Genomic DNA, 23,506 nt, shown 5'->3' on the forward strand with positions numbered 1-23,506 from the left:
GGGCCCCAGGCTCCTTGCCGGAGTGTCCGAAGGGAGGGGTGGGACTGGTCTGTCTCTGGTTGGTTTCAGCTCCCGGTTCGCTATTTCATGAAGGCTTGGCGAGAGACCTCTTCCTAGAGTCCCTGCACCGCTCCTGCTGCGCTGCGCCTCGGAGGCTATCCGCCCTGACGCGGGGCCGCGTGCAGGCAGCCAACAGTCGCTGAGTCGCGCGGGCAGCGGCTGGTGGGTCTGGACCTCTGCGCTGCGTGGCAGAGATTCACTCGTCTAGCGCAAACTGTCACCTCCAAAAATCCTACCGATTCCCGGCCGGTCTCTCTTTAGTGGAATTTTGCTAGGAGTTTCTCAGCAGGTCGAATCTAAGCATATCCATGCGTCTCTCTGACCCCGTTGTTGAGGAGGTACTGAAAGCGCTGCCTCCCCTCTCGCCGCCATGTTGGATCTCTCAAAAATGAAAGCTTTTTTAAAGAAAGAAAATTCTTATGCTTCATTAAATATCAATAGCATGCATTATATTAAAATTGTTCTTATTTCAATTTGAAAGACAAATTAATTTTTTAAAAATCCCTTTCTTTTTTTTTTAAATCCCCCTTTATCCTGGCCTTTCTTAGCATTTATTCCTCATCTACCTCGTTCTAATATGATGCCAGTAAATTACAATTCCTAGTTAAATTTGAGTTTCATATAAGACAGGAGTAACCTTTTGGGTATAAGCATGTCCAATATTGCATGAGACATATTTACACTAAAAAATTATTTACTGTTTATCTAAAATTCAAGTTTAACCAGGGTATTCTATACTTTTTTCAGTGAATCTGAATCCCACCCCCTCCACACACACACCCCCGCCAGGCCATCCCCTAATTTTGAGAAATCTGCTAATTTTTATGAAAAATAAGTAACACTTTTACAGAAATCAACCAATTGCTTTAGACACAAAAAGAGGGAAAAATCCCTCTGCTAATCAGGAACTCCCTTGACTTGGATTCTAACTTTATTTAGACTTGAGTAACTGGGAGAGACAAGTTTTAATATGGTTCCTTCTTTTTTTATTATTATTTTAATTAATATGATCCCTTCTCATGGCTGAAACTTGTATTAATTTTTGTTTTTATTTATTTCTAATTGACATATACTACTTTACATATTTATGGAGCCAAATATGATCATATGTTGTATGTATACAAAGTATAATGATCCAATCAGAGTAATTAGCCTTCTTGTCTCCTCAAACATTTATTGTTTCAATGTGTTCCAATCTCCAGAATCTTCTAGTTTTTTTCAAATGAGTAATAAATTGTTTTAGACTATAGTTACCTATTCTGCTCTAGATCACTGGAGAGGATTCCACTTGTCTAACTGTTTTGGTGCCCGTTATCTATTGTCTCTCTATCTTCTTCCTCCTCCGGATCCTAGCCACTAGTGGCCACTATTCTAATTTAAGGAAAAACAGCCATAACCATATTTTACTTTAGTAAGCTTAAAGTAGTGTTGTAGTGACACTTTTGGGCTGCTTTGATTTCATTTCTTTTTTATTAAAGGTAAAAGTCCTTAGGGCTCTCTCTCAGGAGAATGTAGAAATGACCAACTCTTACTCACCTGTGCTCCTCAGCAATAATTATGGGACACTATATTTCTATCATGGGACTAAGCCCCATCCCCCCCAAACTACTGATGAGTTTTCTTGGAAAATACATAGGCCTGTTTTGGAGAAATACTGTTGCTGTTTTCACTAATGATGCTTTTATCCCATCATGTGTGTAAGTAAGCTGTTGTAGCACATCTTCCAGTTTCTCAGCACCACGGACTCTTGAGTCCTTTGTAAGGCTTTGTTGTGATGAGAGGACTGAACATCATCACGTGGGCCATCCTTCTGCCTTTGAATAACACTGTCTTCAAATCATGCCAGCAGAAATAGATTTTCTTTAAGCCCTGATTCCATAAGAAAGACCCAATTGTACTCAGGGTGGTTGAAGCCACAGCGAAGTGTTTCAGGGCAGCAGGTAGATGAATGAGTTCAAGTCTAGGCTTTGCCACATACTAGCTGTGTGGATGGTACCTGCTCTGCATCTTGGTACAGGGAGATGGCTAACCCCTCATGGGTTGCTCTAATCAAATAAGAACGTTTTCCTGTCATGATATGCTCAAATGACTCACATTCTGTCTCTGCTCATAGGAAACACTCTGCAATCAATTAGTAATGTCTGTCATGGACTCAGGAATGTGAACTGGCAGTGTGCACAACATATATGTGCCATCCTCAACACTAACAATAAGAATGGCCAAGGAATCACAAAGAAAGGTGAATTTATCAAAAAAAAAATTCCAAGTAAGTTTCCAGATTTTTCATGAAATTGGCCTACGACTTTGAACTTATAAATATATAATAGATCACACTGAGATAGGGCAATAGTCAGCAAAGGATTAGATAAGGAAGGAAAACTGGAGAGCCAAGGAGGTTACACTGGAGACAGACAATGAAAGCATAGAACAGATAATAACTCACTCCATTTGTTGAGAGGTCAGAAAAAGCCAAGGTCTGGGAAAATCTTGGTCAGGACTAAGAAGGGTGCTGGTAACAGGAATCAAGACAAGAACTACCACACATTATACCATTGACTTCTCTGAACTCCTTCATACCGTAGGAACTGTGGTCCCTACCGCACCAAGGAAACTAAGACCTGAAGCTCCCAGGGTCACACAGCTAGAAATGTGCACAGCTCTCTTCAGTCACAGCTCTGTGTGATTGGAGTTCTTCCTAAGTCCCACCTGCCTCTCTGACAGTGAAGAAAAACTTCCTGCTCCCCAAAATTATGGGGGGAATTTCACCTTCCCATAAACACCAAGGAAAAAACCAGAGATCTAAACAAACACTCCCAGCTTGACTGTGACTCAAATTTGCTCTCATACACCGTTTCCTTATCAATGTGATCTGATTTGACTGGATTAATTAATAACCAGTTAATAATTTTCAAATAGTCAAGCCCTGAGAAGAATAGTGATTTCATGGATTCTTCCCAAATATTCTGGATGGAATGCCCAGGTGCATGACAATAATGGAGAACAAACACTCTGAAGGTCTTGTCATCCAGGGTAGGAGGTGAGGTGCGCCCTCAGAATGCCCCTGGTACTTTGCAAGCTCAGTATAGAGCAAGAGCTGGCCCCTCTCCGGCTTGTCTCAGCGTGGTCTCAGCAGCAGGGCAACCCAAGGCCAAACCCAATTCAGTTAGCCCAGACTTCGGCTGAGCAAGGGCTCCTGCCTCACTCAGCATCCACTGGGGTTTGCATATGCCTCGAGTACTAAAATGTTCTGCAGAGAGGCCAAGTGCAGAGATATTACTGGAGATTTTCTACTTTTCCAAAAAGAATGACCATGTGGGGTGCTTAGCCAAGGTCAACCTGGAACTGAGAGGCTGCGGCCAGGCTCGGAGGAGCCAGAGCCAAGGTGGAAAGCTGCAGGCGCTGGGAGGGCAGGGATGGGGCGGCTGGAGTTAAAGGCCAAGTGTGGGAATGTTTATTGAAAAGAACATGCTGGGAAGAACCCAGCCCTCACACCTCGGGGATTTGGGAACTGGCCATCTGCAGTGGAGAGCCCTGCCAGATGAGTTCAGCCATTCCCACTTCATAAAGTTCCTGGTGCAAAAATGAATGGCAAACCCAGCCGTGAATGGGATTTCTGAAAGAAGATGATTGAAACAAATGGTCCTGCTTTTTCTAATCTGCCCTGGTGGTCAGGAGGAGGAAAGTAGGGAGGAAAACTCTCTGGTCACTTGCAAACATCCCTGTCCAGCTTCAGAAGACACTAGGGTCTAATGGCACCACAAGAAAATGTGTGTTGTCAGATTTCTCCCCAGAAGGAGAGGGGGAAAAGTCTGAGCCTGGACGGAAGATTCTGGATCTGGTTCCCAGCAGAGATTGCAAGAGTGTCAGGGATCGTGAAAGGGAAGAATCATATGTTTCTGACCCCAAAATAACATGACCCCAGGCTGCCCCTGGGCTGTGGAACTTCAAGGCACATGTTAGATAGGCAGCTTGAGGAAGAGACACACTGATTACATATCTCATGGGCTGTCACTCTCTTCACTTCACAACATCACATATGTCACGGGGTGGTTTTGGGGATTACTCTCAACCTAGATACCCTAGATACCCAGATCTCATTTCCCCAGTGACTCTGCAGGCATCTTCCCTTGGAACTAGTTTTACTTCCTTGCTTGCCGTTGGCATCACTTCTCAGATCTTTGCCATGGTATCTGGGTGCCTCCCAAACCCCCAAGTCTACAGAAGCTTTTTCTAGACTGCGGAGTCCTTGGGCCTTTATGTCTCCTGATCACTCAAAAAGGACATCAAACCTCACCAGATTGTCTGGTCTTGCTGCCCCTGGATCTACTATCCGGCCCAGCTTTTACCCCTTGATCATTTCACTGTGTTCAAGGCCAGGGCAGGTGAGATCATTCCAGTTGCTCTTTCAAGCTTAAGGAACTTGATAAATGAAGTTGTGTGGGGTCCTGGCAGGCAATACATTTGAGCAGAGTTCAGTGGCCATCTGTGGACCAGTCTCTTATCCCTTTTTAATAGATACATACTCAAGTTCAAATTGCTTAGTTAGACTTTTTGTGTGTGTGTGTGTGTCTCCTTCTTTTTATATTTCAGCTTTAGACAATTATTCCCAAATCTTCCAAATTGACAGTGAGGGAGAGCAATTTGAAAGGACTGCTCAGCTTACCTTTTGAAGATTTGTACTATGGCTGCATTTTTCTCATTTCCTGACATCTACTCTGTTCTCCTGGGTTTTCAAAAACAGTTGAAAAGTGGATGAATAAATATAATAACCAATTCCATCAATACTCTTGGACCATCCTTTTGGAATTTCCACCTTTGGATACTTTGCATTTTATAATTTTTTTTTAAATCTATCAATACTTCAAAAGAAGTACACATGCAAAGATCTCATGGATCTAATTAAGGACACAGAATAGGTTCAAATTTCAATGTTGTTTCTAAATAGAAAGGGAACATTTCTGGAGAAAAGAAGAGAGTAAATTAAGTTATCCTTATGATTAAAATTGCACAGTGTGTTTTGTCCACTTTATCATTAGCTTTGGAAATAAAATAAGATCATACATTTTTTTAAAATTCTCAAGTAAAATGCCCTGTCTTGCTATCAAGAGAGCAACTCCTCATTTTTCTTCACTGAGATCCTTTTCCTCATTGCAATAAATATAAGAACCAAGAGTGGCTTCTGTTCCTAATTGGCTCAGTGAAATTTGGTTTAATCAGAAGAGATTGTGGCTCTTGCATAATTGAAGGCATCCGACTGCCTAGTAATGTTGCTGGTAGCCCCCAGAACTTTCTATACTGAACGTCTAAGGCACACATTGTCTTCTCTGATGGAATGGAGCCAGAGTGTGCTCCTTTAAAGAAGTAGCTCTGTTACTTCCCCCCAAATTTTGGGGGGGCTTAGTTGCTTGCTTCCAAAAGCCAAAACCCTATTCCTTTTGCAGAACCACTTCTTATTTTTTTAATTTATTCTAATTAGTTATACATGGAAGCAGAATGCATTTTGACACATAATACATAAATGGAGTATAATTTCTCATTCTTCTGGTTTTACACGATGTAGAATCACACGGGTTCGGTAGTCATATATGTACACAGGGTAATAATGTCTGATTCATTCTTTCTATCTTTCCTACCGACCACACCCCTCCCCTCCCTTTACTCCCCTCTACATAATCCAAACGAACTCTATTCTTCCCCAGCCCCTCTTTTCTTATTGTGAATTAGCATCTACATATCAGAGAAAACATTTGGCTTTTGGGGATTGGTTTATTTTATATAGCATGATATTCTCCAGCTCCATCCATTTACCAGCAAATGCCATAATTTCATTCTTCTTTAAGGCTGAGTAATATTCCGTTGTGTATATATACCACATTTTCTTTATCCATTCATCTGTTGAAGGACACCTAGGTTAGTTCCATAATGGAATTTCATTGAATTAACTGATGAATTCAGGGAGAATTGACATATTTTCAGTGTTGAGTATTCCTATCAAAGAACATGAAATAACTTTTAATTAATTCAGGATATTAGCCATATCTTTTAGTAAAAGTTGGGTATTCCTAATCCAAAAACTCAAAATCCAAAACTTCTGAAGCTCCAACATGATGCTTCAAGTGGAAACTTCCATACCTGACCTCATATGACAGGTCACAGTCAAAATGGAGAAGCACTTAAAATGTTGCCTAAAATTACCTTCAGACTACACATATAAGGTGCTCATGATGCACAAATTAATTTTGTGTTTGGGCTTGGGTTCCATTCCCGAGACATTTCATTATGTGTATGCAAATATTCCACAATCCAAAAATTATCTGAAATCTCCCACACAGCTGGTTCCAAGTATTTCAGATGAAGAATACACTCAGTCTGTACTATAATTTTCTTTATATAGATCTTACCCATTTATTAATAGATTTGGACTTATGCACTTTCCAGTTTTTGATGTTTCTGGAAACAATTACATTTTCTAATTGAGCATCACTACGTACTCCAGGTATCACGTAGCTGATGACCTTGTTGAACTATTGTGCTAGTTCTAATGTTTTTGTTTGCTTGCTTGCTTTTCACCGAGCTGCTTGGAGTTTCTAGACAGATAGGGGTTCTATTTCCAATCATTATGCATTTCTGGTCTTTATCTTATTGCAACAAATGGTAACTTTGCCACAATGTCACATGATTTCACAATAGCACCCTCTTCTCAGCTGACTCCGTGTGCTTTCCAAAGTCCTTAATTCTGCCACATTTCTGGTCTTTATCTTATTGCAACAAATGGTAACTTTGCCACAATGTCACATGATTGCAGTGGTAGCTAATATCATTGTCTTTTTTCAATTTTTAGCGTCTACCTTTGTATTTTATCAGTGTATGGAAGCTACTCTTTATGGATTAGAAAAAAGAGAAATTTTCTCTCCTAAGTTTGCTAAAATGTTATACCAGGTAAGATGTCAAATTTTATCAAAGGCAAAAATCTCATTGTTAGCCAGCTTTTTGTTACTGAGGGAAACAACTTGGAGGAGGAAAGATTCATATTGGCTCAAGGTTTCAGAGGTTTTGGTCCATGATTGGTCAGCTGTGTTGCTTTGGGCCCGAGGTGAGCAGAGCATCAAGGTAGAAGAGTGTGGCAGAGGAAAACTGCTCAGCTCATGACATTCTGGAAGTAGAGAGAGAGGATGGGAATGATACCCTTCCAGAGGATGCCCCAGTGAGCTACTTCCTCTTACAGTTTTCAAAACTTCCCATTCATTCAGCTATCAGTGGGTTAACCCACTGATGAGATCAGATTGCAGTGATCCAATCATTTCCAAAAGCCTGACCTCTGAACATTGCTTCGTTGGGGACCAACTTTTCAACACATGAGCCTTTGGGGGACATTCCAGATCTAAACCATAACACTCATGAAACACGGGAATTTCATAGCAGCTGTTGATAATTCAGAATAAAGCTCATTTTTACCACAGTCTTTATGCTTTTGCAAACTTTCCAAAATGATCAATATCATAGCCAAATATCTGTAACTAAATGTGGGCCTTATTCTTATCATGGTGGGACCTCATTTTAGAGTCATGATCAATAAACAATGTGAATCATTGTTCTAAAACCCATAATAACAGAATAACGTAAAATATCAACAAATTGTGTGGACGAAAACTCAAATTATTGGTGTCATTTCATGCTCTGATGAAGAAATGAAAATGTCAAATCCTACTTTTTTACGTCTAATCAATATTCCTTATTCTGATTCTTAAAAAAGACTTCCTCCCTTCAAAGTATACCTCATCTCCCTCATGCTCCTAGCTCCCCAGCCACAGTCTCAGATAAAAGACCAGCTAGAAAGAAAAATTGTAGTTCTGCTTCATACCCAGGAATCCTACTTCACTTAAAACAAACAACTGGTAAAACTTCAGACCCAACAGGAATGGAACACTCAACAGCTTCATCTTTCACAGGGAGAAGAGGGAAACGGGCTATGGTAGAACAGGGACCAATACCAGCCGATATCTGGAAATGTCAAAACGATTAGCAGGAAATACTAAACTCATGTGAAGTCCATGTTCCAGTGGTGTGACTCCCAGATGCTCTCTGCCCCATATTGCACACCAGGATTAAGAAAACAGCCCTGGGGTGTTTCACAATAGCGCCCTCTTCTCAGCTGACTCCGTGTGCTTTCCAAAGTCCTTAATTCTGCCACTTTCAGCATCCCTGTCTCTGTGGATTTATGACGTGTCACCAATATTATTACTTTCCCTTCTTCCACCCCAAATATCTTAGGCATTGTAAGTAACACATTTCCACATAAGAGTGCTGAAAAGTCAAGAAGCAGATTTTCTCAGCAAGAGGAGCTGTGGGTAAAGGGGCTCTCTCTTGCTGTTCAAGCTGGCACCAAGCAGGCCTTGCATGCTATTGAGAAAGATGAGTTAGAGGGAACAAGGACATCCCATGAAAAGAAAAGATGCTTTAAGGAGGAGACTGGCTCCATTTTCCTACCTGGTCAGTGTAGCCACCTCTGGGAGCAAGAGAGCTCCTTTAATTTTGCAGGGGGGACCCTTGATTGTCTTAGCCACCAACTCAATCCCCATGTTTCTGTCCTCGGGGTATCTCGTAGCATGGGAAAGCTTTGGTTCCTACCTACTATCACTACAAGAATCTGTACATCCGTCCTTTTAGTCTACCATGACCGCTGTGAGAAATAAAACTTTAATTATGAAATGACTTCTCATGACAAATTTCTTCTGACCCTCTTTTGGAAATAACTGCTATTGCCACTGCTTACGTCACTCGGATTCTATAAATGTAGAGCTCTTTTGTGCTTTTTTGGTATTAAGTAAACACTTGTTGACCAACTGATTATTCCTCTCTTGCTGAGATAGAAGGTCTAAGAATGGCTGGGGCAATGCCCAGCTCTTGTCTGTTAAAAATTCCAGCCAGAAACCTTCCCAATTTCTGAATCAATGGGTGACCCCCATAGCGGATACTAGGGCACCCTAGCCAGATCTCTACCCAAATTTTAGGGCTAAGACCTTCAGTATGCCATCTTTCAGGGGTGTTGGCTACTGGCATCTCATAACTGTGCCCCTCTCCAGGAATTAACCTTGATAGAAAGAAGCTTCATTGCCCAAGGTTACAATGTCTTCTTGGAGACAGCACACATCCAATGCCTGGTCAATGGCTCTCTTGCTTCTATGAGGACAAGTCTGCCCTGCTCCAGATTTCCAGTGGGATCTGATGGGGCCTGTTTCCAATGATGAAAATCTGACTTGAGCCATAGCGAGGACTGGAGAGTTTCAGTAGTCTAGCTCTAGCGAGAGCATGATCATGGTTCAAACATTACAGGACTGTGATGGTTTGGATATGTTGGAGACTATCTCCCAAGGGTTCTGGTGTTGGCCTGGTCCTCGGTGTGACAGTGTTGAGAGGTCAGACCTTTAAGAGATGAGGCCTAGTGGGAAGTCCTTAGGACTCTGGGCGTGTGCCTTTAGAATGGATTGTGGGATCCCATTCTCTCTCTGGCTTCCTGTTTGCTGATGTGATCTCTTCGTCCCTCATGCACTCCTCCTTTGCCATCCAACATGGCCAACAGAGGCTTTTACCAGAGCCTATGCCATGCTGTTTGGACTTTTTAACCTCTCAAACTGTGAGCCAAGTAAACTTTTCTTAATAATATTATAGTATTATTATGCCTCAGGTATTTTGTTACAGTAATGAAAAATAGACTAATACGAGGATCCGTATATTTTATTTTTTTCCTCAGTCCTGCTGATACCCCAGGCAGCCACATGAGATCCATGAGGTCCAGGGACTTAGTTGACAGAGCAGCCAGGTCTGCCTGGGAGACTGCAGCCCTCCACCAGAGCCAAAAGGATTGTGTGTCAGCATGTCCCAGGGAAGTGTCAGAGAGGACTTTGACCCAGAGGCTGGCAGCCACAGTAGATGCCCATAAGTAAATGGGTGTCCTGAGACTGTTCTCTGAAGAAAGAAGTTTAAAGAAAGAGGAATTTTGAGCATATTTGACTTCACTCTGAAAGAGCCTGTTATCAATTAGCTATTGTCACAATCTTGCTGCCTAACAGTAATCACGAAATATCAGAAGGATTAAACAATGAGTACTTTTTTCTTTTTCCACACATCCTCTGGTCAGCTCATGTCATCTGGGCTGGGGTTTGAGGGGTGGCTGATCAGAGCTGGGGAAGTGGATCCCCTTGTTAAAATTGCAGACAGAAATTAAGCTACCATTACAAGCATGACATCCCAAACCACCCTGGCCTGCCAGAAACCACTTCTGTCTACTGTAGGGTCTTCACTCCTTCTGCCCCTCAGCTCTCTCTGCTCTTACTGTTGGGCTGTTTCTCACTGGTGTGTATTCATCATGCTTGCTCTTCTCTCCAGCTCTGCTCACGATGGTCTTGGGTGAACTCTGGATGGCTGGCTTTCGAGCTTTCTCTCAGGTTGCCCTCCGCAAATGTGCTCAAGATTCCTCTTTCTTTAGACTTCTTTCTTCAGAGGACAGTCTCAGGACACCATTTCCTTATGGGCACCGACTGTAGCTGCCAGCCCCTGGATCAAAGTCCTCTCTGACACTTCCCTGGGACATGCTGACATACAACTCCTTTGGCTCTGGCCAGAGGGCTGCAATCTCCCAGGCCACACACTGGCTGCTCTGTCAACCAAGTCCCTGGACCTGATGGATCTCATGTGGCTGCCCTGGGGCTTCTCTCAGGTCTGTTCTATAGGAGAGAGATTTATTTCCCTGACGTTTTAGGGCAGGAAAAGACTCGCTTTCTGGAGGCGTGCCAAGAAGGAGTTGATCCACCCAGGAAACAAACAAGACCCTTTTCTCTATAGTCTTTCCTGCTTCCCCATGTCAAATCCTCCCTGCACCCCCCAGTGAAAGGAAAGCTGTCAGGATCAAAGGCCTGCATCTGTGATGAACGGCTGCTGGCTGGACGGACAGGAAGGACTGTCAGTGCTTTAACTCCTTGCTACCCACCATGTGCTGGCTGCATTCAAAAGACTCCCGAAGTCACGCTTCGGTGAATGAAGCATCATTTTATGAGCAGAAAGCCAGGCCAACTGGAAGGTTTGAAAGGACGATGGAGGACTCAAAAGGCAACAAATCTGTCTTAGAGGATATCTTGATCTCCTCAATCGCTTCGCAAAAGATGATCTAATCTACTTGCCTCAGGAGAGAGAGAAACAGCTAAGAAGTGGGTTTCCAAAGGCGGCCTGGTGGGCTGTTCTCTCTTGCACTGTTTCTTAGCTGGGAGACGGAAACAAACACTGACCTCTCATGGGGTTGGTGGGAGAAATAAATGAGATATGCTCATGAAGCCCTAACTCCTATGTCTGGCACGTGGCACAAATGCTTCTCTAGTTTTCACGGTGGTTGTTGTCATTACTCTCTGTACCATGCCAAAGAAGAAAGAGTGCAACCTCAGCTTGCTCCCCATTCCACCCCCGATAAAGGAAGAAGTTGTAAGATGTGCCTTGCATAATCACTCAGGGGCTTCAGGTTCTGCTAAATTTGCCTGTGAATGAATCTGTCAGGTCTCACAATACAACAAAATGTGATCATTTTCCAAAGGAAAAGATTACAGCCTAAGATAACTGAGCCATCATCTAGATAGAACCAGGTCAACCTCAGACCTTTCATTCCCTAAGTATGTTCTTAGGACTCTGAACTTCATGAAATGAGAGGGATCAAGAGGGGTGTGTCAACTGATGAGAAAGACAATATATCTAACTATACCTCTGTGCTGAGGGCTACAAAAATATACCCACAAAAGATTCTGCAACGTAGTGCTTGCGTATCTCCACACTTGCTTAGGGACATTTTAAGTCTTTCATTGTGGAGCCTATTCTAGATTACTTCTGTCTCACGGAAGAAGTCAAGAAGGCACCCAGTGCTTTGAGATTCTAGATTGTTCCAGTGAATTATGAATAAGGATAAGCCGAAACTTCAGTAATTTAGTCCCAGCAATTTACAAGGTATCAAGATATACTCCTCTGTCAAATATATTTTATGCATTTACTTATATTGAGTTACAGCCATGAAATCTTTCTGATGCACACCACCAACACCCAATATGGATTTGGAACTACTGTGAACCATAACCCCCCAAATGAAGATGGCCACAATGTCTAAGAAAACCATCATGAAAAACATTGTCACTTGTGGTTTATCTTTCTCCAGTCAAAAGAAAGAGAAAAAAGATGGTTTCAAGAAAGAAGGTATTAAATTTATAGAGCAAAAACAATCCTAGTTTTAATCATAGTCTAGACTTGATTAAAGTCTATCTTGGCAACCATCTCACCTAAGAGAGTGATTTGCGGGGTTAGGAGACAGCAGTCCACAAGGGGCAGTTCATCCCAGTACCATGTTGGCCACTCCCTGACTTCACTTACTGAATGAGCCAAGCAGATGGAAAGTGAATGAAGGAAATTTAGATGTAGCTAAAAAAAAAAAAAAAAAAAAAAAAATCCTGATGGCAATAACAGTACTTACTGATTTTGTATTTATTCCTATGATATTTAGATGAAAGAACTTTCACCATAACTAAACCTAAAATATTATCAACTGGAATAACCTTCTTTGCTGAGTGTGAGGAAACCATTATTATTGTTGTTGTTATTATTATTAATATTGATACCAGGGGTTAAACACAGGAGTGCTTAACCACTGAGCCACATTCTCAGCCTCCTCTTTTTCTTTTCTTTTTTTCTTTCTTTCTTCTTCTTCTTTTTTTTTTTTTTTTGGAGACAGGGTCTCACTAAGTTGCTGAGGCTAACCTCGAACTTACAATCCTCCACCCTCAACTTCTCCAGCCTCTTGGATGACAGGCATGCACTATCACACCCAGCTCCAATCTCCAATTCTCTTTTGCACAGATAAGTTTTAAAATGTTAGAGAGTAAAAGAGGTTGATCTATTAATAGAATTATGGCAGAAGGTCAGATTCAAAAACTTTAACTCTTCATGGTTTGAGAAAAATAGTCATTGATGAAAAGAGGCGAGAGAGTTGAGAAGTAACACAGCCACCAGGAGAAGAGGAAAGAGAACTGGAGAATGAAAAGAAAAGGAGAAGGGGAGGGGCAGAGAAGAAGGAGGATAAAAAGAAGACAATAACATGGAGGACTTTGAATAGAGTAATAATACCTTTTTTTTAAATTAATGTTTTCAATTTACATTAACTATATATTTATGTGGTGCCATGTAATATTAACTCATTTAGATTCCACACATAAGTAAAATCACATATAAGACAAAACCAGTATTTGTCTTCTATGCCTGGCTTATTTTACCTAATAGAACATCCTCTGGGTTCATCCATGTCGTCACGATTTTACTCTTTTTAAGGCTTGATAGTATTCTGTTGTTTATACATTCAACATTTTCTTTATCCATGCATCTGCTAATGAGTGCCTCCTTGGTTGCTTTCACATGTGGACTATTGTGAATAATGCTGAAATGATTCTTGGAGTACAGATAATGTCAACATACATATTTCAACCCCTTTACGTCTGTCATATACCCAGACAGAGCACCTTATTTTAATTCATTTTCTTCATAGCTAATTTAAAAGGAAGGATGTGATGAAAGGCATTGTGAAGTTTTCTCTGTTGCTTTGAAAGTCATCTCTCACAAAGAAAGGCGCTATGATTTAGAGAGAGAAAGATGAGGCCTGACTTAGAGTGCAAGGAGGATTGAGGCAACCTGGAGTTAATGCCTGCCAAACAGCCACTCAGCACCACGGTGGCAAGAGAGACCCCTGTGGGCAGACCTCAAGCTCTCCATTAACTGCATGCACCCTAAGGGAAAGAAAGCTGTGGTTGAAACCGCCTTTCACTTTTGCAGGGCCTGAAGCAAAAATACAAATAGAGGTATCTTTAAGCCAACAAATTTATTTCTATTTGGCAAATATTCTTTCATAACAAAATTTTTTTTGAAATATGCATGTTATGCTTGAAAGTGAAATAGCAAAAGACTCAATTGGATTATTATTTTTCAGGGCTGAGTGTTCTCTCAATGGTCAGGGTTTAGATGCAAAATAAAATGACAACACATGTAAGCCATAACTTAAATACTAATCACATGAAATTAATGGTCCTCATCTTCATTTAAGTAAAATCTATGTTCAATAGATGGTGATGGTATGAAGGATTAAAATACAAAATGAAATTATGTTCAACACACACAAAGTTTTTACTTTCCTCAAAATGTCAATTATGATAAATGTGAAAAAAACAAAATTATTAAATTATTTTTATTTAATGATTCAAGTTATTTTCTACCTAAAATATTCAAAAATACCCTTAAAATTTAAAAGTGAAATATTAATTATAATTAATTAATATAAAAGTTTTAAATCATCCTTGTTTCAGTAAGACTGAATTTTTATCTAATTTCTTGGAAAAAAAAATTTTAAAAACACTTTATAGGGCTGGGGTTGTGGCTCAGTGGTAGAGTGTTTGCCTAGCACATGTGAGGTGCTGGGTTCGATCCTCAGTATCGCATAAAAATAAATAAATAAATAAATAAAATAAAGGTATTGTGTCCCTCTACAACTAAAAAAAATTTAACTAAAAAAAAAAAGGTATAAGTGATATATAAAATACTGCATGTGTCCAGATTTGTTGAGCAATTTGATGAGTGTAGATATACAAAAATACCTGTAAACCCACCACAATGAAGGTAATATGCATATCGATCACCTCCAAGAGTTTCCTCATGCCCCTTGTTGGTTTTGGTTTCCTGGGGTAAGAACACTTCACATGAGATCTATCCATTTTACATATCTTTTAAGGGTACAATCCAGGATTGTTAGCTCTAGGTGCTGCGTGGTACAACAGATTTCTAGAACTCATTCATCTGGCATAGCTGAAACTTGATACTCACTGAACAACTCTCCATTTCCCCACTCCCCAAGCCCTGCCAATCACCTTTCTATTTTCTGCTTCTATGAGTTTGATTGTTTTTGACAACGCAGATTAAGTGGAATCATACAATATCTGTCCCTCTTTGACTGAATTACTTCATTTAGCACAAGGTCTTTCAGGTTCATCACTATTGTTGGATTCCCTTCTTTTGTAATGCTGAATAATATTCCATTGATGTGTGCACCACAATTTCTTTTTCCATCCATTGCTTGATGGACACTCAGGTTGATTCCATGTCTTGGTTACTGAGCCCAATGTTGCAATGAACAAGGGAGTGAAGATCTCTCTTTGGATTCTGGTTTCAATTCTTTAAACAATTATGATTAAAATATGCATATACAGGGTGGACGTGACTGCACAAAGCAAGAATCAAGAAATATTTTTTTAAATAAATGAAGGCATTTAAATCACAGTTTTGCATCACACACAATTTAATTTACCAATAAAAAATTCATTTTTGGCCCAAAGTCTCCCAAACACAATTTCTCTGTTAACATAAAATGATATGGGCTTTGCCATTGCTCGAGTCCCCACTGGAATCAGGCATAACCCTCAAATCAGTTTGTTGAGTGCAGTATTGAGACAAACCAGACACCCCTTCCCCACAGCTTCTAGAAACTGGAGATGCCAAAGAGCAAAGCTGACACCCCTAATTGTCTCTGAGCAGAAAACTCTAAATGGCCCCCTGTGAATCTCTTGCTTTTGTGTGGCAAAGGGGAAAGCAGGCCATTTGCACATGACAGAGTGCAAGACTTTCTCTGTTGTTTTTATTGCCTGGGGCAGAGAAAAGGAATGATCAATAGATCAGAATAAAAAAGATTTAGATGCATGAGGAGAAACCAGAAAACCCCACTCTCTAACACTATCATTTTCAAGATTCAATTTGGCAAAAAAGTTATGTTGGGATACAGTCCTGATCCTGTTAGAGGAGACTTTGGGAGCAAAATGTAAAATGCCAACTCTTGAGTGAATCCAATCACTTTTCCTCCTTTATTGTCCACTCTTTTGGGGATCTCCAAGCCAGAGAAGTTTTGCAAATAATCTGTGCCACTCAGTCTGACCTTCTCCTGGCCCATTTCTTTTCTTTTTGAATTCTCTAGAGATAGACACCCAGAGCTCATATTAGATCATGCTAATAATCAGCAGCACATGCACCAATGAGATCACGACTGAACCATTTTACATTCCCGCCATTTACACATCAACAGATAATTGCTGGGAGAATGTGAGCATCATCTGGATGCATTATTTCTGGAGTCAACCCTCCCCTGTTACACCATGCTTGTCTGCCATAGCCCAGCAGTCCGTCTCAGGGCTAGTATTTATGTTCACTTTCAAACCCCTGTGTCAAATTACAAGTAGCACTAAATTCCTACCGCTTGCCTTTTGGGGTGGGGGTTATACTATTTTTCCAGCACTGTTTATTTTAAATTTCAAGTTATTATTGTTATTTCTTCTTGGTGGTTAAAAGTCCAGTTGGAAAGATTTTCCACCAGGCTAAAAATTCCTGAGAAACCGTGACAATAATCAGCATTCATGATTACCTGGACGGACATATTTTATGAAAATTGCATTGCCTTTAAACGCCTTCCTATGAATGAGTTTGAATGCTGGGATTCTATTAAATTGGATTTCAGAACATATTTAACATATTTCCATCCAGCAACCTTGGGATGTCTCCTCTCTAACAGAGATTATGAATGGATTGGTATTTGGTAGGAAAACATTTGCTCAGGATAGACAGGCTTCCTGAAAAATGTTGTACATCTTTATGGCTGACATTTTTGTTATTTTGAATTAGGGTTTTTTTTTTTTGTTGTTTTGTTTTTACCACCAGTTTGAAATATTTCACTTATAAAACTCTTCCTATACTACCTCAAACAAAACTGGCAAGTTTCCCTCAGAAATTTAAGAACTTGAAAAGTCACATCCATGAAAATACTTTTATTAGTGGGAAAGCCTGTGCTTCCCACACTTGCAAAAATATCAAATGATGCTTGTTCAGTTTCTCATTTTTTTTTAGGCTGGTTTTCCATGGAGCTGAAAGCAGGTATACTTTTTAAGATTTAATTTTTTTAACGGTGGGACTTCATGTTTAAAGGAAATTAAGAGTATTTTTTTTCTCTCAAGTACCCAAAAGATTCCCTAAATAATATGCAAGAGTTAATAAACTTAGGGGCAGCCAAATAAATCAATGCTAAGGAGCTGATCTTCTGTGCTTAGAGGAGAAATATTGACACGAGGAGGGAAAGCCAAATTCAAGAATGAGACAAGAATCAAATAACATACATTTCTGGAGAGAGTGAGAGGAACTTATAGAAGGCATCAAAATCCATTCAGGGTAAATGTGAAAGTCTTTACTCACAAGTCTCTTTAGGGATAAAACCAACAGAAGTAAAGGTCAAGGAGACGGTAATTCTAGAATAATTTCCATGAAAGACAGATGTTTGTTCTGGCCTCCCTTCTGAAAGTCCTGTCTCCATGGGCCAGTTAGAGGTGTCTAGTGTTGATCACCAATCCAAATGTCTAAAATCTCACCTAACCCAAACATCTCCTCTTATTTGAACAGCTACCCCCCTCTGACTGGGAAGGATCCCAAATCTGAAGAGACTACACTTTGGGAATGTGAACTACTTGGAGTCTACAATAGTTCTTTCAAGTCCTGTGAGGGGCTTTTTAATATTGAGGGGCTTTTAAATTAAAGCATGTTTTCAAAGATGGCAGAATGATACACTTTCCACTCCTTCTCCTCTCAAAAATTACTCTAAAACAAAAAGAAGAACAAGAAACAGGAAATCATTTGATTAGAACTCATATGCAACCACAAACTGCAATACAGAAAGATTGAAAGTAGATGGAGGAAGGTCAAATGACACAGCTGGGTGGAGGAAGGTAAAACCTAAGGGCCCTCAGAGGAAAATATGGGTAAAGTTAGCCTGAAAGAAAAGATATAAGAATTAGAAGCTCCAGGTATGTCAGGTTGGATTTTTCTTACTTGAATTGGGGAGAAGGGCAGAGGAGACAAGTGGACCCAAGTAGAGCAAAGCTCCATAAAAGGAGACCTAACAGTATGGCAGATCTTTAGGTTAAAGTGTCCTCCTGCTAAATTGCAATTAAAGTCTATATTAACTGTAGCAAAGATAATTTTAATGCACTTTGAGATTCTTTTACTAGAATGTAAAAGAAATCTTCAGTTTCCTTTCTTGCACTCTGAGCTTCAGTGGAAAAATTAGAGCTAACTTGAATCCCAAGTACAGGACTATGACAGTAAGTAAACTTCAGTAAGCAAATTCCTCAGTTGATTGCCCTGGGGTTAAGAAAGTAAATGTGTAAATATCTAAGTGGCTGTTGGGAAACTAAGCATAAATGTCTCAAGGCAAGATAAGAGAGATAAACATGAAGCTCTTAATTAATTCAGGACTATGTAAGTACAATCATAGCTCCAGCCCAGCACAAGCAAATTCTCTTTGGAGGAAGGCATCCTAAAATTCCCAGGGATTCATTTCTACAAAATATGAGCATGTAATCCAAAATTATAAAACATAATGAAATGGTCACTGATAAATAAAAGAGACTGAAAAGACAAACTCATATTTAAATTCTAAGAGCTTTGGATTTCAGAATTATCAATGAATATCAACTAAACAAATATATAAAATTTTAAAAACTGATTTTTTTAAAAAAAAGAGCCAAGAACAAGAGAATATCACAAATTGCTAAGTATGTTTGAAGAATGAATAAAGGAACTTTCAGAAGTGAAAAATATTATCACTGGCCTTTTAAAACTAAATGAATGAGTTAACCAACAGATTAGACTTAACTAAGAAAAGCCAGTGAACTGGAAGTTGGATCTAATGAAATAACCCAAAATGCAGCATAAAGAGGAAAGGAATTAGAACATATAAAAGGGTAAATAGGAAGCATGATTGCTCTGGCTACAGTTTCAAGGGCTATATTGAATAGGGGTGGTGAAAGTGGACATCTTATCCTGTTCTATTTTTAGAGGAAGTTCTTTCAGTTTTTCTACCTTCAGTATAATGTTGGCCTTGGATTTGTCACATATAGCCTTTACAATGTTGAGGTAAGTTCCTTCTATCCCAGTTTTTCTAGTGTTTTAAACATGAATGGCTGCTGTATTTTGTCAAATGCTTTTTCTGTATCTATTGAGATGATCATGTCTTTAAGTCTATTTATGGTGGTAAATTATGTTTATTCATTTCTGTGTGTTGAACCAACCTTGCATCCCTGGGATGGAACCCACTTGATCATGGTGCACTATCTTTTAAATGTATTTTTGTATGTGATTTACAATAATTTATTAAGAATTTTTATATCTAGTTCATCAAGGATATTGGCCTGAAGTTTTCTTTCCTTGATATGTCTTGTCTGGTTTTAGTATCAGAGTGATACTTTATAGAATGAGTTTGTCAGTGTTCCCTCCTTTTATATTTCATGATATTATTTTGGAATGATTGGTATTACCTCTAAAGGTCTGGTAAAATGCAGCTGAGAATTCATCCATCCAATTTTCTTTGTTAGAAGGCTTTTTATAGATGCTTCGATTTCATTACTTGATATTGATCTGTTCAAGTTTTCTATATCTTCATGGTTAAATTGGGGTAGGTCATAGGTCTCTAGGAATTTTCCAGTATCAATATTTTCTAGTTTATTGGAGTGTAAGTTTTCAAAATAGTTCCTGATGATCCTTTGGATTTCAATATTGTCTGTGGTGATATTTCCTTTTGCATCTCAAATTTTGTTAATCTGAGTGTTTTTTTCCTCTTTCTTTTGGTTAATTTGGCTAAGGGTTTATCAGTCTTGTTTACCTTTCAAAAAAAAAAACCCCAACTCTCCTATTCAAAGTAGTCCTTGAAATGCTAGCCAGAGCAATTAAGCAAGAGAAGGAAATTAAAGGGATACAAACAGGAAAAGAAGAGCTCAAATTATCTGTTTGCTGACAATATGATTCTATACTTAGAATCTATATTTACAACTCCATCAGAAGATTTGTAGAGTTCATAGATGAAATCAGCAAAGTAGCAGGATACAAGATCAACAAGCATAAATCAATTGCATTCCAATACTCCAAGGATGAATCTACTGAAAAAGAAATTAGGAGAACTATCCCATTCACAATAGCCTCAATAAAATAAAATGCTTGGGAATCAATCTAACAAAAGAGGTGAAGAAGCTCTACAATGAAAACTATGAACACTGAAGAAAGAAATTAAAGAATACCTTAGAAGTTGTAAAGACTTCCCATCCTCTTGGGTAGACAGAATTAATATTGACAAAATGGCCAAACCACCAAAATCACTATACAGATTCAATGCAATTTCCATCAAAATTCCAACGACATTCTTCACAGAACTAGAAAAAGCAGTTCTGAAATTCATTTGGAAAAAATAAAAAACCCAGACTAGCCAAAGCAATCCTTAGCAAGAAAAGTAAAGCAGGAATACCAGACCTCAAATTATAATACAGAGCTATAATTAAAAACAAAAACCAACCAAACAAAAAAGCATGTTACTGGTACCAAACCAGGCATGAAGACCAATGGAATAGAATAGAAGACACAGAGACAAACTCACATAAATACAGTTATCTAGTAGACAAAGGTGCCAAAAACATACATTGGAGAAATGACAGCCTCTTTAACAAAATGATGCTAAGAAAACTGGAAATCCATATGTAGAAGAATGAAATTTAACCCCTATCTTTCACGCTGAAACCCAAAGTGGATCAAAGACCTAGAAATTAGACCAGAAACCCTGTAACTGTTAGAAAAAATGTAGGCCCAACACTTCAACATATCAACACAACAATTAACTTCCCTAAAAAGATTACTAAAGTACAAAAATAAAATAATCAATAAGTGGGATTTCACCAAATTAAAAAGCTTCTGCAGAGCAAAGGAAACAATCAAGAGCATGAAGAGAGAGCCTACAGAAAGGGAGAAGTCTTTGCCATCTGTTCCTCATGGCATTAGTATCTAGAATATATATAAAAAAAACTTAATGCCAAAAACCCCCCATCAATAAATGGTCAAAAGAACTAAACAGACACTTCTCAAAAGAAGAAATACAAATGGTCAACAAATATATGAAAAAATGTGCAATATCTCTAGCTATTAGGGAAATACTAATTTAAACTACACTGAAAGTTCATTTCACTCTAGTCAAAATGACAATTATCAAGAATACAAATAATAATAAATGTTGGTAAGAATATGAGGAAAAATGTACACTAATATATTCTTGGTGGGTTTGAAAATTAGTGCGACCACTCTGGAAAGCAATATGAAGATTCCTCAATAAAATAGGAATTGAATCACAATATAACTCAGCTATCCCACTTCTTGGTGAATATCCCAAGTTTTAAAATCTGCATACTATAGTGATGCAGACACATAAATGTTTATAGCACCATAATTCACAACAGCCAAGCTGTGGAACCAACCTAGGTGCCCTTGAGAAGATGAATGGATAGAGGAAATGTGGTATATACACACACAATGGAGTACCACTCAGTCATAAAGAAAAATGACCTCATGGCACTTGCCAGTAAATGGATGGAACTGGAGACCAAGCTAAGTGAAACAAGATAGTCTCAAAAAGTCAAAGGTCAAATGTTTTCTCTGATATGCCAAAGATCATTTTCTCTATTTCTGCTTTCTTGAGTTCCAATTATACATATACAAATCTTTCTGATTCTGCTTTTCATGCTTCTGTTTTTTCTTTATTTTATTTACACACACACACCCATTTTGTTTTGAATTATAACATTTCAAGAGATAAAGCTGAGAATTTTTCCAGATCAGATTAAAGGAGATGAATCCACAAACACAAGGAGCATGGTATATATACCAGGCAATATTTTATTTAAAAAAAATTACTAGAATCGATTTATTTATTTATTTATTTATTTATGTTGGAGACCAGACCCACGACCTCACACATGCTAAGCAAGTGCTGTATCACTGAGCCACAACCCCAGCCCAGGACTGAATGATTCTAATGAAAAAGAGACACTATAAAAAGCACCTATAGAGAGGAAAGAAGCTGTCTACAAGGGAAAAAGAATTAAGTAGTCAGAAAAAGTAGAACTATATTCAAAGTGCTGAGAAGAAAATGAATGCCAAATTTGAATAACTTTTATGAATGAGAGTAAATAAAAGATTTTCAGGTTAAGGAAAAAAATAGAGTATTTTTCTTCAAAATATATTGACTTCAGGAGTATAGAAAGAGGCTTCAAATGAAAGGTGAGAGAAGTAAGAGAGAATTGTGAGCCCTGAAATTAGTAAACATGCAGGTGCCCTCACTCTCTCCATGTACAATCAGTATAAGTAACAATATTTATTTTGTGAGATGAAAAAAGTAACAAAACTAAAATTTTATAACAAGAATATCTTAATTGGGAGGAGAAGGATAATGCTAAAGTACTGTTAGGTTTCTGGATTTTTCAGATATTGAAAAATTAGGTGTTATTAATTATAAATGGTAAATTCCAAGAGAGAGGTTATGACTTCCAAAGTAAAGGGTAAAGAAGAAAGAAAATCAGTTTTAAAAACAGCAAGAAAAAGAGCATAAAGTAAAATGATATAAGCCAATCCAGAGATAGCAAGAGTTCTAATATATGTACATATATTAATCTCTAAGTTAAAAGAATAAGTCTGGATTTTTAAAAAGAAAAATCCTGCTATGTACTGTTTAAAAGATATTCATTAAAATATAATGTAATGGCAAGCCTGGATATATAATTTTCATTTGAAAAATACATGCTGCCCTATATATGTGTTCATGCATTGGCAAAATAATAGTGTTATATCCAAACTACCCAGACAGACATACATATACAGTGCAATCCCTATCAAGATTTCAAGGGAAATTTTCAAAGAACTAGAAAAAAATAATTCTAAAATTTAGATTGACCCACAGAAGATTGAAAGGACTCAAGAAATCTTGAGCAAATAGAACAAAATTGGAAGCACCACACAACCTGACTTCAAAATATACTACAAAGTCTACTATAAATATACTAGAAAAATAAACTCTATAGAATAATATACTACAAATCAAAAGAGCTTGGTACTGGCATAAAAACACACATATAGCTCAATGAAACATAATTGAGAATCCAGAAATAAATTCATGCATTTATGAGCAATTGATACTAGAAAAAGGCATCAAGAAGGCACAATCTCCTTAACAAATAATTTTGAGAAAACTGGATATCCACATGCGGAAGAATGAAATTCATCTGGGCAAGGGTAATTATTATTATTATCATTGTTATTTTTGGACATGAAATCAAAAACATAGGTAACAAATGCAAAATTGACAAATGATACTACATCAAACTAAAAGACTTCTGCACATCAAAAAAAAAAGCAAAGAAATAAAACAACCATCAACATATTCCAGAAATAACCTATACAATGGTAGAAAATGTTTGTAAGTTATAATTTTGATAAGAACTTAATAATCAAACAATATAAAGACCTCAACTCATTA

The sequence above is a fragment of the Marmota marmota genome, unplaced genomic scaffold (genome assembly GCF_001458135.2).
Source record: "Marmota marmota marmota unplaced genomic scaffold, marMar, whole genome shotgun sequence".
NCBI classification, from domain to species: domain Eukaryota; kingdom Metazoa; phylum Chordata; class Mammalia; order Rodentia; family Sciuridae; genus Marmota; species Marmota marmota.